Source organism: Hoplias malabaricus, chromosome 15 (genome assembly GCF_029633855.1).
Source record: "Hoplias malabaricus isolate fHopMal1 chromosome 15, fHopMal1.hap1, whole genome shotgun sequence".
Taxonomy (NCBI): domain Eukaryota; kingdom Metazoa; phylum Chordata; class Actinopteri; order Characiformes; family Erythrinidae; genus Hoplias; species Hoplias malabaricus.
Window position 1 is genome coordinate 18,942,083 of NC_089814.1, and position 14,591 is coordinate 18,956,673.

Genomic DNA, 14,591 nt, shown 5'->3' on the forward strand with positions numbered 1-14,591 from the left:
GTACAATGAGAGGGTGGAGCTAAGGTGGGACTAGGGCGGAGACAGGAACAATAACAAACAGAGCCATGTGCTAAGTAAGCACATGGTGGGGAACAACAGATGACAGGACCAGGACGTGACACTCAGATATTCATATGATATACAGATCAAAAATCAGCTGCAGTCTACAGAGAAATGCCTCACCAACATACTAATACCTTTAGGTTTTTTTTTTAATATTTCTTAGATACATTTTCATTATTTTTTAAAGTTACAAATTGCTTCTGTGAGAAATGCATATGATATACAGATCTAAAATTAGTTGTAGTCTACAAAGAAACATTTGGCCAACATACTACAACCTTTAGTTTTTTTGTCTTATATGTCTTAAATATGTCTTAAATGTTGTTAAATAGGGCGGCACAGTAGCACAGCAGGTAGTGTCACACAGCTCCAGGGGCCTGGAGGTTGTAGGTTCGATTCCTGCTCCGGGTGACTGTCTGTGAGGAGTTGGTGTGTTCTCCCCGTGGGTTTCCTCCAGGTGCTCCGGTTTCCTCCCACAGTCCAAAAACACACGTTGGTAGGTGGATTGGCAACACTAAAGTGTCCATAGGGGTGGGTGTCTGTGTTGCCCTGTGAAGGACTGGTGCCCCCTCCAGAGTGTATTCCCACCCTGCGCCCAATGATTCCAGGTAGGCTCTGGACCTACCGTGACCCTGAACTGGATAAGCGGTTACAGATAATGAATGAATTTTCATTATTATTATTAAGTCTCATGGTGGAAAAATATTTTTCCTCAATTTAATAACCCTTTCTCTCAATTTAAAAATCGTTTTCATACAGACATGATAGAGGCTATGCGTTAGGACACTTGCTTGATCTCTCCTGTTCATTCCTTATTTACATGTTACAACCACGTTTTAATAGACTAAAACTTTAATAGTTTAGGTAGATGAGGGAGTGAATCCGCTGGACTCCAATCATTTTTAGTTGAGCAAGTTTGTGCTGGAGGTGGGACAGTGGGCTCCTGTTGTGCATGCATAAAGCCGTGGCCAAAATCACATCTGTTTCTCAAGCAAATTATTCAATAAAATCCAATTGGCCTGCTATTGTCATTATTTTTCAATTACCACATGAAAATAAAATAAAACCTAACAGGGCTTTTGTGGACACAATTAAGCCTCAACAGAGGAAAATGACAAAATCATGCAATACCTTTTTTCAAAAATATTTATTTTGACACATTATTCAAGGTAATGGAGCATTGTGACACAATATTTGATACTCCGGGGTTTGTGACCCCGATTATTGCAAAAAGTTACATAGTTACACACCTAGAAAGTCCATTATTACTTGTCAGAACATAATATTGCCTAATATATCATGTCAAAAACACAATCACTGAAATTTATGTTTGTAATTATTTAATATTCACATAAATTACACTACTCCAAGCAGCTTTAGAGTGGCATCAACAGGCAAAATCCTGTAAACACATGTTTATTTAGTATGGTTTTATTTATTTATTTATTTATTATTATTTTTTAACGTTCATTCTTGGAAAAATGACAGTAGCGGTGCAATTGGATTTTACTGAATACAAGGGCATCGAATTAGCATGGACAGAGGTGATGTATCCCCACCAATAATTTGATCCGCTCCAAAAAGAAAAAAAAAACACAAGCTGTCAACATCTCATTAACCTAGAGGTGAAGAAAGGTTTAAATCACATTCTCTACTCGAGTCCTACCTCCGTAACAAATATGTGTGTGTGGCTGTGCCTTTCCCTGCTATTTTTCAAATAAATGTGTAAGGCACTTAAAGTCAACAGGGTTTGCAAAATAACTGCACCACAAACTCGTTTTAATACAAAGCAAAGAAAGAAAAAAAAATAATACAAAAAACAGGCAAGCTCCCCACCAATATCAAGATCTTGACTGAATAGTTTGCTTGAGAATGAGATGTGATTTTGTGCATGCAAAATAAGAGCCCACTGTCCCACCTCCAGCAGAATGTGCCACGTCAAACTCGGTCATCTAAAAACGAATGGAGTCCTGTCGGATTCAAAATTATGCCTATTTTCACTTCCTCCTCTAGCTGAACAATTAATGTTTTAGTCTATAAAACATGGCTGTAATATGTAAATAAGGAATGAACACGAGATCTATCGCATAGCCCCTGTCATGTCTGTCTGAAAAGGATTACTAAATTGAGGGAAAAATTACTAAATTGAGGCAACAAATTAAGACTCTAAATAATATTTGTCCACCATAAGACTTTAGGGACACATGGTTTGTGCTATAACGTGAGATATTTGCACTGGTGTTCAGCGGTTGTAAATCAGTATACCAGTGTCAACATTTCATGTTATAGCACAAACCTTGAATGTACCAATACTTAATTACAACATGATAAAGAAGCTCATTTATTTTCACAATCAAAACTATATTTTTTATTAGAGTAGTTTGATCAGATCTAGTATTACATATTATATTTATTTATTTGTTTGTTTGTTTGTTTGTTTTCAAGTTTGTGGAAATGACTGTTCAACCAGATTAAATAGAGTTTACCTCACGTTCTAGTTCAGCACACACAACCACAATCATGACAGTCACTTGCTGACCTGACAGTTATCCAGATCATCACGAACACCCCACACAATGAGGGAAAGCAACAAAATTTGAGTGCTGAAATGGGTGGCTGTCCTCAAAGTGCTATAACAAAGCAGAACAAAGTACGGAAAGGAAACATGAAAAAAATGTACAATATATAAACCCTGAACACACACCTAATCTTTGTTTTTGTGTGCCATGTTTTGCTATAACTTGCGTAGGTATATTTAAAAATCTAAGCACTGCCTGAGCTAATCTTTTACTAAGATTACCACGATCCATGCAGAGGTCCAAATAGTTTTTTGATTTAAATACTTGCTGTTAGTTTGTTCTCTGTTCTCATGAATGAGAAAATGTATTTCAGCTCTAGAACCACAATTAAAAATTATTACAGTTAAAAATCACAGCTACAAACTGATATCTTACCACAACTGAGAACTGAATGTCTGTTAAACTGAAATTTACTTACCAACCCAACTAACAAGGATCACAATGGCTTCACAACAGTTAGCACATGATAATGACACATGGAAAACCTAATGAAAAAGTTACTTTCTCTAGAACGCAGAAACACAAATAGGAACTATGATGAACTACCTTTTCCAATAGGGACTTGTACACATAACAATAATAAATAAAGAGCAAAATTCTATGTATTAGTGTGATGGTTTGTAATTTATAATTATCCCCCTCACTCATCACTTATGTATTTACACCAGTATGAAACTATCTAAAAGTCTGGCACTGACTTTGGATGAAACTACATTGTATCTACACTCACTGTCCATTTTATTAGCATCACTGACCAGGATCACTTTGTAGTTCTACATTTAGGGACTGTAGTCCACCAGTTTGTCTGCATATTTTCTTATTCCCATTTCACTCTGCTTTTCAATGGTCAAGACCTCCACAGAGCAGGTATGATTCAGGTGGTGGATCATTCTAAGCACTGCAGTGACACGGATAAATTAGTGTGTGGTGCTGGTATAAGTCGATCGGACACAGCAGTGCTGCTGGAGTTTTTAAACTCTATCCAGTCATTGTCCACTCTGTTAGACACACCTACCTTGTTGGTCAACCGTATAGATGTAAAGTCAGAGAGTGTAAAGTAGCTCATCTGTTGCTGCAAAATTTGTGTTGGTCATCCTCTAATCCAGCAGTGGACACAGGATACTGCCCACAAACAGCTGATGGGTGAATATTTTTGGTTGTTGAACTATTCTCCCAGCAGTGTCAATGAGGGCTTTAACAACTCTAGCAGCACAGCTGTGTCTGATCCACTCATACCAGAACAACAAACACTAACATACCACCATTCAGTATGAGAGGATGCCAGGAAGAACTGTCTCATCATCAAGACAATTTTACAGCACTACACCCAAACAGAGGCGTCATAGCTGGATGGACTTGCTGCAGTTACAACCCCAGAGCGGCACAAAAACTGAATGGCAGCATCACTGTTCATTGTGACTGCAGCAAAAACACAATTGTGTCGTTATTGCCAGACAGCCCGCTGGGTGGGCCAAGAAGTGGCATATGTGCTTGAAACACGCATGCGCGAGTAGGAACTTTGAATTCAGCCGCATTTCACAGAGAGACTTTAAGGTGGCACCACAACACCGTCTGTTGTTAGTTCAGCCATATTTCACATCCTAGTTCGTGAAATAAATTTGGAATCATTCGGCAGTGAGCAGAGGTCCTCTTTTCCCTGGACAAGTACTCTTTTTGGAACCTAAAAAATGTGTGTTCAAAGAGTTAGAGTGTTGAGAGCTGAACTGGGAGACACTAGCGCCGCTTTAGTGCTGTAGGTCCACCATTCACTGCAATGAGCAGCTCAGTGGTTTACTGAAGCCTCTAACAGATATGCGTTGTTGAGGTAATATTTATCATAATCTCTTCTTTATGTTTGGATAATGTTTCTGTGACCCAGCCTTTTGTTTTCTACTATATATTTAACAAACTGAAAGTCATCTTGTCTGTCTCTATAACGACACGAATACATGGACACATTTTTATTTATATAATACACAAATTATATTTATAGTTTGTTATTATTTGTTAATATTTTAAAAAAGAGTATGTATTTTGGGCTTTTCTGTTTTTGAAATGCCAGAAAAACCTCTGTGACAATGGCTATATGGCTAATGGCTGTCCAGATAAACTAGGCTTGCCTAGTTTCTCTTTGCTTTGGTAGATTTACATGTTACTCATAAAAACAGCAAGAATTCAGAACTGTCTATTTATAGACAAGCAAGCACTAATAATAAGAACAAATAACATGTATATTAAGTCCACAGTGTGTCTCCTCAGTCCAGACACAAAAAACAAAAGCACACACTAAAAAACCTCAGTAGGAACACATGACCCATTCAGACACACCAAAATATCTATCATCCATTCTGGTGGCCACTGGGGGTTCACTACCCTGGTGGAGATAATTAGTTATTTTTTGAAATGAACAAAATATGCAGAGTCAATGTCTTAATACTATATCTGACAGCTAAGCACGCAGCCTTCCTGTTATCTGTCACACTCACGTCCTGTCTGGTCTGTTTTCTCAGCACGTCTTTGTTTTGTTGTTTTCCATGTCTCCGCCTTTGTCTCTACCTTCGTCTCCGCCTCTTTTACGTCACCCTCGTTATTTGTCTCAGGTGCGTCTCGTCTGTGTTGTGCATTTAAGCCCTCTCGTCTCACTTCCTCTTGTCGTTCATTTGTTCTTTGTTCCTTGTTTCGTGTGCATTGCTCCCGTGTTGTTCTTCGGATTATAGTGTTCTTCGTGTTCGTCGCAGTGTTGCTCGTTTCTCTTGCTCCTTTCCCTTGCTTGTTTCATGCCCCAGTCGAGTTGTGTTTGTTTAGTGAAGTTCTTGTTAATAAAGTCTGTGTTCTAAGCGTTTGCGTCCGCCCACCTTCAGTCCGCACCCTTCGCCCCTAACAGAATGAATGACCTACAAAAGGACGCAGCTAGAGCTAAGACATTGTTTGAAAGGGCGGTGGAGTGGAGTAGCCGGCTCCAGCTCATGCCTGGCGCAGTTCCGTATCCTCTACCAGAGGAGTCGACTCGTGAATCGAGTAACTGCGCCAGTGCGAGTCGAAGGAATCGGCGAAGAAAGTGTACTGGAGTCTCCTCCTCGCCGGTGGATTACCCCCTCAGATCCGGGGAAATTTTTGGGGGGGCGTTAAGGGTAGGGGCTGTTAGCCTCCAACCCCAGAGCTACGGAGGTGAGGCTAACAGGGGCGCACCTCTAGGGGATCTCAAGAGTGCGCCCGTCAAGCCCCCTAAACCCTCTAAAGCCCCAGCACAAGCCCGGCGAGCAGCAGAAGCCCCTGCCTCAGTGGATGTCGTCGCTGCAGGTTCCCCTGCCTCAGTGGACGTCGTCGCTGCAGGTTCCCCTGCCTCCGTGGACGTCGTCGCTGCAGGGTCCCCTGCCTCCGTGGACGGCGTCGCTGCAGGGTCCCCTGCCTCCGTGGACGGCGTCGCTGCAGGGTCCCCTGCCTCCGTGGACGGCGTCGCAAGGGCCCCAGCTCCCAAGCACCTCTCTGCACTCCCTCCTGACCTCCAAGAGAACCTTACAAGCCTCATGGCGCGTCTGGAGGTCTCCGTGAGCGCGGCTCCCTCAGCCGCTCCTGTCTTCGTGAACGCGGCGCAGCCAGCCGCTCCTGTCTTCGTGAACGCGGCGCAGCCAGCCGCTCCTGTCTTCGTGAACGCGGCGCAGCCAGCCGCTCCAGCCCCAGAGAGGGCGGCTTCCCCAGCCGCTCCAGCCCCAGAGAAGGCGGCTTCCCCAGCCGCTCCAGCCCCAGAGAAGGCGGCTTCCCCAGCCGCTCCAGCCCCAGAGAAGGCGGCTTCCCCAGCCGCTCCAGCCCCAGAGAAGGCGGCTTCCCCAGCCGCTCCAGCCCCAGCGAAGGCGGCTTCCCCAGCCGCTCCAGCCCCAGCGAAGGCGGATTCCCCAGCCGCTCCAGCCCCAGAGAAGGCGGCTTCCCCAGCCGCTCCAGCCCCAGAGAAGGCGGCTTCCCCAGCCGCTCCAGCCCCAGAGAAGGCGGCTTCCCCAGCCGCTCCAGCCCCAGAGAAGGCGGCTTCCCCAGCCGCTCCAGCCCCAGAGAAGGCGGCTTCCCCAGCCGCTTCAGCCCCAGAGAAGGCGGCTTCAACGGCCGTTTCTGCCCCCGAGACTGTGGCTACGGCCATTTCTGCCCCCGAGACTGTTGCTACGGCCGTGTCTGCCCCTGTGACTGTAGATACGGTCGCTTCCGGTCGTACCCGTAGGACGGCCCCAAGGACTTCGGGGCCGATCCCCAGAACTGTGCCCAGGCTGGTTCCTCGGACTGCCCCACAGACATTTGCCAGTCCTGGGCACCCCCATGTTATTTTGATTCCGCTGTCTGTCCCTGTCCTAGTTCCGGTCTCTGTCCTTGTCCCTGTACCTATGTCTGCCTTCGTCTCTGTCCCAGTCCCGGTCACTGTGTTTGTGTCGGTCCCCGTAAACATTCTGATACCGGTTCCCCTGCCAAGTCCTGTCCAAGCACATACTCATGTCCAGTCTCCTGTTCACTCCCAGTATAGATCCTCCGTCTCAGCACCCGTCCAGTCTATGTTCCAGTCCAGTGTCTCTCCCCCTGTTTCCAGTATAGTCCAGTCCCCTTTGCAACCCTCTGCCCTGTCTCATGTCCAGTCCTTGTTCCCTTCCTACGTTAAGCACCCCGTCCAGTCACATTTGTCCACTCCCGTCCAATCTCATGTGATCACTCCCTTTCAGTCTAGTCCTTTCCTGTCTCAAGTCCCATCTCCTGTCCAGTCCAAGTTTCAGTCCCCTGTCTCTGCCCCTGTCCTGCATCAGTCCCCGTTTCAACCTTCTGTCCTGTCTCACGTTCAGTCCCGTTAGTCATGTCCAGCACCCTGTTCAGTCACGTGTGTCTGCTCCTGCCTTGTCTCCTGTCTTCTCGCGATTCCCGTCTCCTGTTTCTAGTTCTGTCCAGCATCCATTACTGTCTAGTCCCTTGTTCACAGCTTCATTTCCCGTGTCTGTTCCCGTCCTATCCTGAGTCCTGTCTCCTACAGTTCCTTGTTTTCCTAGTCTGTCTTGTTTTCCGTGCTCCCTCCTGCGCCAGCTTCTGGGGGGTCTAGGTTACGCGCCCCGGGAGTTGCGTGTTCAGGAGGGGGCATCTGTCACACTCACGTCCCGTCTGGTCCGTTTTCTCAGCACATGGCTTTGTTTTGTTGTTTTCCATGTCTCCGCCTTTGTCTCTACCTTCGTCTCCGCCTCTTTTACGTCACCCTCGTTATTTGTCTCAGGTGCGTCTCGTCTGTGTTGTGCATTTAAGCCCTCTCGTCTCACTTCCTCTTGCCGTTCATTTGTTCTTTGTTCCTTGTTTCGTGTGCATTGCTCCCTTGTTCTTCAGATTATAGTGTTCTTCGTGTTCGTCGCAGTGTTGCTCGTTTCTCTTGCTCCTTTCCCTTGCTCGTTTCATGCCCCAGTCGAGTTGTTTGTTTAGTGAAGTCCCTCGCCCCTAACATTATCAGATAGAAACGTTTAGTAGTGCCTCCTCTTCCAATTAATAAGTAAATACCATACAGTTTATCTAATCATGAGAGGTAAATTAATGTGTTTTTTATAACTAACTAACTTACTTCTAAGCTGGTTTCATGACAACATGATGCTGAACATGAGTGACAATGATGGGAGGAGGAGTTGGTTATGGTTCAATTCAATGAAACATGATGAGGGAAGAGTTGGATCATATCCAGCCCCACCCTAGGGATTTCTGTTTCTGCATGCGGAACATCTCCAATCCAGGGGAGTGTGTCTGAAGAGTGATGCGGGCAGTTGCAACAAATGCTGTGTGGAGCAATTACAGCCTAAAAGGGAAGAGGGCGAAATTGCCCTTGATTGGCACCATTGTGTGCAAAGTAATAATACGTAAATGCTCTGAAAGCTATCAATAGACAGTGATTATCTGTCAGTTTTGAGAGTGATACCTGTATTGTCTCCCATATGTTCTGTTATATTAATTTACTCCAAACAGCTGTATAATTTAATTACAAGAAATAAAATCTAGTAACCAGCATTTGTCATTTCTGTGCAAATGCAGAAGCAATCATAAGATGGAAAGCCGGGCTGGGAGAAAAGGAAATAGAGTCTCTCATTGCAGAGACTCTAAAATATGCACCTGCACAAACAAAAAAACAAGCTCAGGTAATGACGTTAAAAGAGCAAAAATGTTTTTGGAAAGAAACTTGAAACTTTTTTTTTTTTTTTTGCTTCTGGTGCTCCCCCACATTTACAGGGTGTAATTAACTTTTTCAGCACTGCCCTGAAATCAAGGGTTAGAGTGGAGAAAGACAGGGAGGTTTCCTACCGTCCTCAAAAGTAACATTACAGTTCAGTGGAACATCATAATTATTTAGAAGGTATACATATTACCTAATGTTCATTTAAAGAAGGAGGCTTTAATTTGTGACTGCAAAATTGTAATGTACATTCACAAATTATGTGTGGAAAGCTGCCTAAATGAAATTATACTGAACAAATAATGAATTCTTTAAATTAGAAAATGTTATTTTTAAATTTTGAATACTTTGCCATTACTTGAGTTTATGTATTTTATAAATTTGAAATAAAATACCTATTTAAATCATGTCAACAAATAACTTTTAGTTTTCAATTTTAGTTCTAACACTTGCACAATGTCACAGCAGACAAACGCATCATGTGGTATGTTAAAGCACTATACAAAGTTAAAATGAAAATAACACTTACCTTTCTTTTCCTTAACAGTCTCAAATCCCGATAACTGCAGAGATGTTGGGGCTTTCAGAAATGGAGGAGTAGCCTGGTCAGCGACAGCACTCTTTATTTCTTATATGTATTTGTTTTTCTAAGGTTATAATTATTATGTTTGTTATTTAGTTTGTGATTCATAATAAAATATTTTATTTGATTAAACTGGAGCCTTGATCATTGGAAGTCACCTGTGTACTGCTCCATTTCTGAGATAGAGGTCAGTGGGCTGGCCATTAGAGAATAGGGGCACTGGGGCTGGTCTTTTGCCCTGAGCCGAACCTCACTGCAGTTAAAAAAGAGCCTCAGGGAATAAAGGCAAGCCGTTCAATTCACTTTCACTACAATTATTAGGTCAGGTTCTCCTAGCCATCAGCCCTAAGCCTGATCTTAACAAGGGAGGACCTATTATAGATGACATAAATCAGACTGGAGGTCTGGAGTATTGACTAAATGTAGAGCAAATGTTTGCACGGGCTCCAGAATACGACAAGCAAGCGGTGAAATTAAAGTCTCATTAAAGGTGCATTTATCCCAGGCTGTTCACCTCAGCCCTTTCATCCAGACATCCTTTCTTTCTCACTGTTTACAGGGAGCACAAAGAGCAGCCAAGTGGAGAAATGCTTTGATTTTAGAACAACAAAGAGAGAGAAAGAGAGATCAAAGCTTTGGAAAAGGCTGGAGCACAGTTCTGGCAGCAGTGGGTTAAGAAACTCTGGACACAAAATTTAGTAGTGTTACACTAAAGGGATGTAGAGGAACCCAGACAATCAGGCAACTCAAATGAGAGCGAAAAAGGTAGATAGAAAGAGAGAGACAGAAAGAGACCCATAGGACCATTACAGAGCAGATCAAATTTGGTTGTTGGGTCATTCTCATTGCTGTGTGGATGCACTTACAGCAACACAACACACACTAACATGCAACCATCACGTCATTGTTTCTGCAGCATAATCCACCGCCTCTAGTGGTCATTTTGGGGTCCTAACTATTGCATAATTGGGTATAAGGGGGTTAACTACATATGCAGAGCAAGTGATGACTACAGTCTATAATTATAGAACTGCATGGTAACTGAAGTTCATAAAATGGACAAGGGATGTGGAAACAAGGGGGTCATTTTAATGTTTTGGTGGATTAATGTGTATAAGAAAACAATATCAGAAATCAGAAGACGGCAGTTGTCCTTTACATTGTTTGTGAATGCACAATATAAATGTTGCAAAATTATCTTTACTGAGAGAGATTTTTAAATCATGACATTTGCTCCAACAAGAGAAAGCACATTTTTATACAAAAGGCAGCATACAAGTAGAGTCACTGCCACATAATGTAGTTCTAGGGTCTCTTGGTCCATGGACCCGAATCCCGCATTCTGCGGAGTAAATTGCACAACTTATATTATCAGCTTTATAATTCATGAATGCCTGAAAGCATCTGTGTGTTCCACATACCATTAGAAACCGCAGATCCTACCTTTTCTAAAAATAGCACTCTCATCACGGTGCTGTGAAGCTTCTTGGAGTAATCCAGTGTAAATAAACACCTAAAAAACAAGGTGCTCCGTTTTATTTTGCTCTCATAACTGATAGTACTCTAATCATAACTGACCTCCCTGCTCAGGGACATGAACGACGGTGTTTACTTTCTGTTTTGTTTTGACTCACGCTGTCTCCAGTAAAAAACAATTTGTCATCAGCAAAAGACATACATCCTAGAGCTTAGAATAACAAGAAAAATAAGTCAGTCTGCTACATATTTATTTTGTCATAGTAATATGCCATGTAATAAATTATCATCAAACCTGCTTATGTTTTCAACTAACAGACACCTCAGACTAACAATGTGTGCAGAGATATCAGGTAATAGAATATGTTTTGAAGACTCTACATTGGGAAATTTCTAAAAAAAAAAAACAACAACAGGCACTTGGTAAAATTCTGGCCAAAACATGGCCAGTTTAAAAAAAATCAAATATCAGTTAGCATTTAAACCTCAAGTGGTTACCTTGAGTAGTCAAGGGTCTTTAGAAAAGAAAACAGCATATTGAATATGGCTGTGACACATAATTACTGTTTAAATGCAAATGAAAGAGGCACTGACCAATAAAAGGGAATAGCAAAATGGTTTTCTCCGGGTACTGCAGTCTCCTCCACATGTTGGTAGGTTGACTGACTATGCAAACTTTTCCACAGATGCAGGTATTTCTTGCATCCCTTATTTTTATAAAGAGAGAGGAAAGGGTGTATGCTCAGGTAATTCAATGCCAGAATAGTTACACTGAAGAAGAAGTTATATAGAGTGAAACAGGTAAGACCAAATGGGAGACCATTTGTGGGCTACATTCAGAAGAAGGAGACAGTACAGGTTAGATGATCCAAATGATGAATGAGGGGAAAAAAGGAAGAGTGATCAGGAAATTATATGTAGGGAATTAAAATGGACAGATGAGAGAGAAATGGGGGGAGGAACAAGTGTGGATGTGAGGATGATGTTTTGATTCATTGCAACATTAGTGATGCTGTAGCCTCAAGGACATGCTTAGTATGGAGGAAGCACCTCCCCTTTTACATGACAACCAGAGGAGTAGCCACTATCACATCAATAACGAACATGTCACAAATCCACCTGGAACAATGAGAAAAATCTCAAACACATGGACAACTTGGAATGTACAGATTATTAAGGGATAATATGCTACATTATTCTTGTATGTTTTCCTATGAGGTCCACTCATCTAATTTTTCTTGAAGATCTGTGAATTTACATTTAGACCCCACCTCTGTCTCCACCCAATCTTCCGCTGACTGCCTGCAATTCTAGCTTACCCTGCAAGATGACAGGACTGGTATGAAACTTTGACTGTCTGAAACAACCCATTAGAAACATTTAGAACTCTTTATACTGACAGAAAAGCTGATACTCTGATGATTTGTGTTGATTTCATACACCTTTCATTCATTCATTCATTATCTGTAACCGCTTATCCAATTCAGGGTCACGGTGGGTCCAGAGCCTACCTGGAATTATTGGGCGCAAGGCGGGAATACACCCTGGAGGGGGCGCCAGTCCTTCACAGAGCAACACAGACAACCACACACATTCCCTCACACCTACTGACACTTTTGAGTCGCCAATCCACCTATCAACGTTTGTTTTTGGACTGTGGGAGGAAACCGGAGCACCCGGAGGAAACCCACGCGGACACAGGGAGAACACACCAACTCCTCACAGACAGTCACCCGGAGCGGGAATCGAACCCACAACGTCCAGGTCCCTGGAGCTGTGTCACTGCGACACTACCTGCTACAAAAGGGGGGGACAGGGGCAACAAAAGACTAGGAAATTTGAGGAATGCTCAAAAAATACCTGATTGGAACATTCCACAGGTGAACAGGTTAATTTTAAACAATTGAGGGGCATGAATGATCATAAAGGGAGCAACGCTGAAGGGCTCAGTTGTTCACAATCAAGGACAACTGCGTGAGCAAATTGTCTAACAATTTATGAACAACATGATTCATCGTCTACAGTCCATAATATCATCAAAAGATTCAGAGAATCTGGAGAAATCACTGTAAGCAAGCAACAAAGCCGAAAATTAACATTGAATGCCTGTGACCTTCGATCCTTCAGATGGCACTGCATTAAAAATCAACATCATTCTGTAACGTATATTACCACATGGGCTCAGGAACACTTCAGAAAACCATTGTCAGTGAACATAGTTCATTGCTCCATCTACAAGTGCAAGTTAAATATCTACAATGCAAAGTGAAAGCCATGTTTTATCAACAACACCCAGAAATGCCGCCAGCTTCTCTGGGCCCAAGCTCATCTGAGATGGACTGACGCAAAGTGGAAAAGTGTCCTGTGGTCTGACAAGTACACATTTCAAATTATTTTTTGAAATCATGGACATCGTGTCTTCCGGACCAAAGAGGAAAAGGACTGTCTGGATTGTTATCAGCACGAAGTTCAAAAGCCAGCATCTCTGATGGTATGGGGGTGTGTTAGTGCCCATGGCATGAGTAACCCCAGACTGTTGAGCAACTGAAGTTGTACATCAAGTAAAAATGGCAAAGAATTCCAACTAAAAAACGATTAAACAATTTGTGTCCTCAGTTCCCAAATGCTTATTGAGTGTTCTTAAAAGGAAAGGTGATGTAACACAGTGATAACATGCCCCTGTCGCAACTCTTTTGAGACATGTTGCAGGCCTCAAATTCAAAATGAGTGAATATTTGCAAAAAAAAAAAAAAAAAAAAAAGTTTATCCATTTAAACATTAAATATCTTGTCTTTGTAGCATATTCAATTGAAAATAGGTTGAAAAGGATTTGCAAATCATCATATTTTGTTTTTATTTGTGTTTTACACAACGTCCCAAATTTGGGTTGTATATTATTATTTTATTTTACAAAGTTCTATAATGAAAGATTAGAAATATTGACCTCTTCTTCTGGAGAAGAGAATGTAAAGTACCTTTAGGGAATACAATTGGACTTTAAAATTGTTGTTGCACATTTAAAGGTACATTTACACTGTGTATACTTTTAGTGACCTATAATGTACCTCTACTGTTTCATTTTTTCTGAGAATGGGGGTATTGCTGTTTTAAAACAGAAATGCTGAGCCTTGGTGTCTGCTGGATATGTTGTCAAGCATTAAAAAACCCACCACATGGACATCTTACCAAGGTAAAAACTAGATTTTCCCTGGACAGGATGTTTAATGGGATAGTTGGATTTTCCTACCCAAACTGGGAGTCAGACCCTGGTCTGCTGTGTATAGGGCAGGAGTACTTCCCTTTATTATACACAAATCACTACATCCCGTAATTACTATAAATTCTCTTAAACAGGCCATTTGTGTTTTTTAGCCTTTAAGACTAATTTATATTATTGTGTATATAGTCTCATGTTGGGCCTGTGCAGGACTTGGGGTCTGACCTCACAGATATTTAAAGTCTCATGATTCTCTGGACCACCTACTGAAACATTCTTTAGGTAACCAAAAGTCTTTTTGTACCTGACTTTTCTGCAGAGAACTCTTGTTGGCATGTTTATTTAGGACTGTATATCAAATAAAGTTTGATAAAATATCCCTGACACAGATTTAATAACTCATATGTCTTGTGAAATCAAATATGTGCTGAGGTGTGTGATATTCAAAACCAGTGAAAGCCTTAAGATGCTACTTTTTCAGTCATCTGTTCCATACACACACAC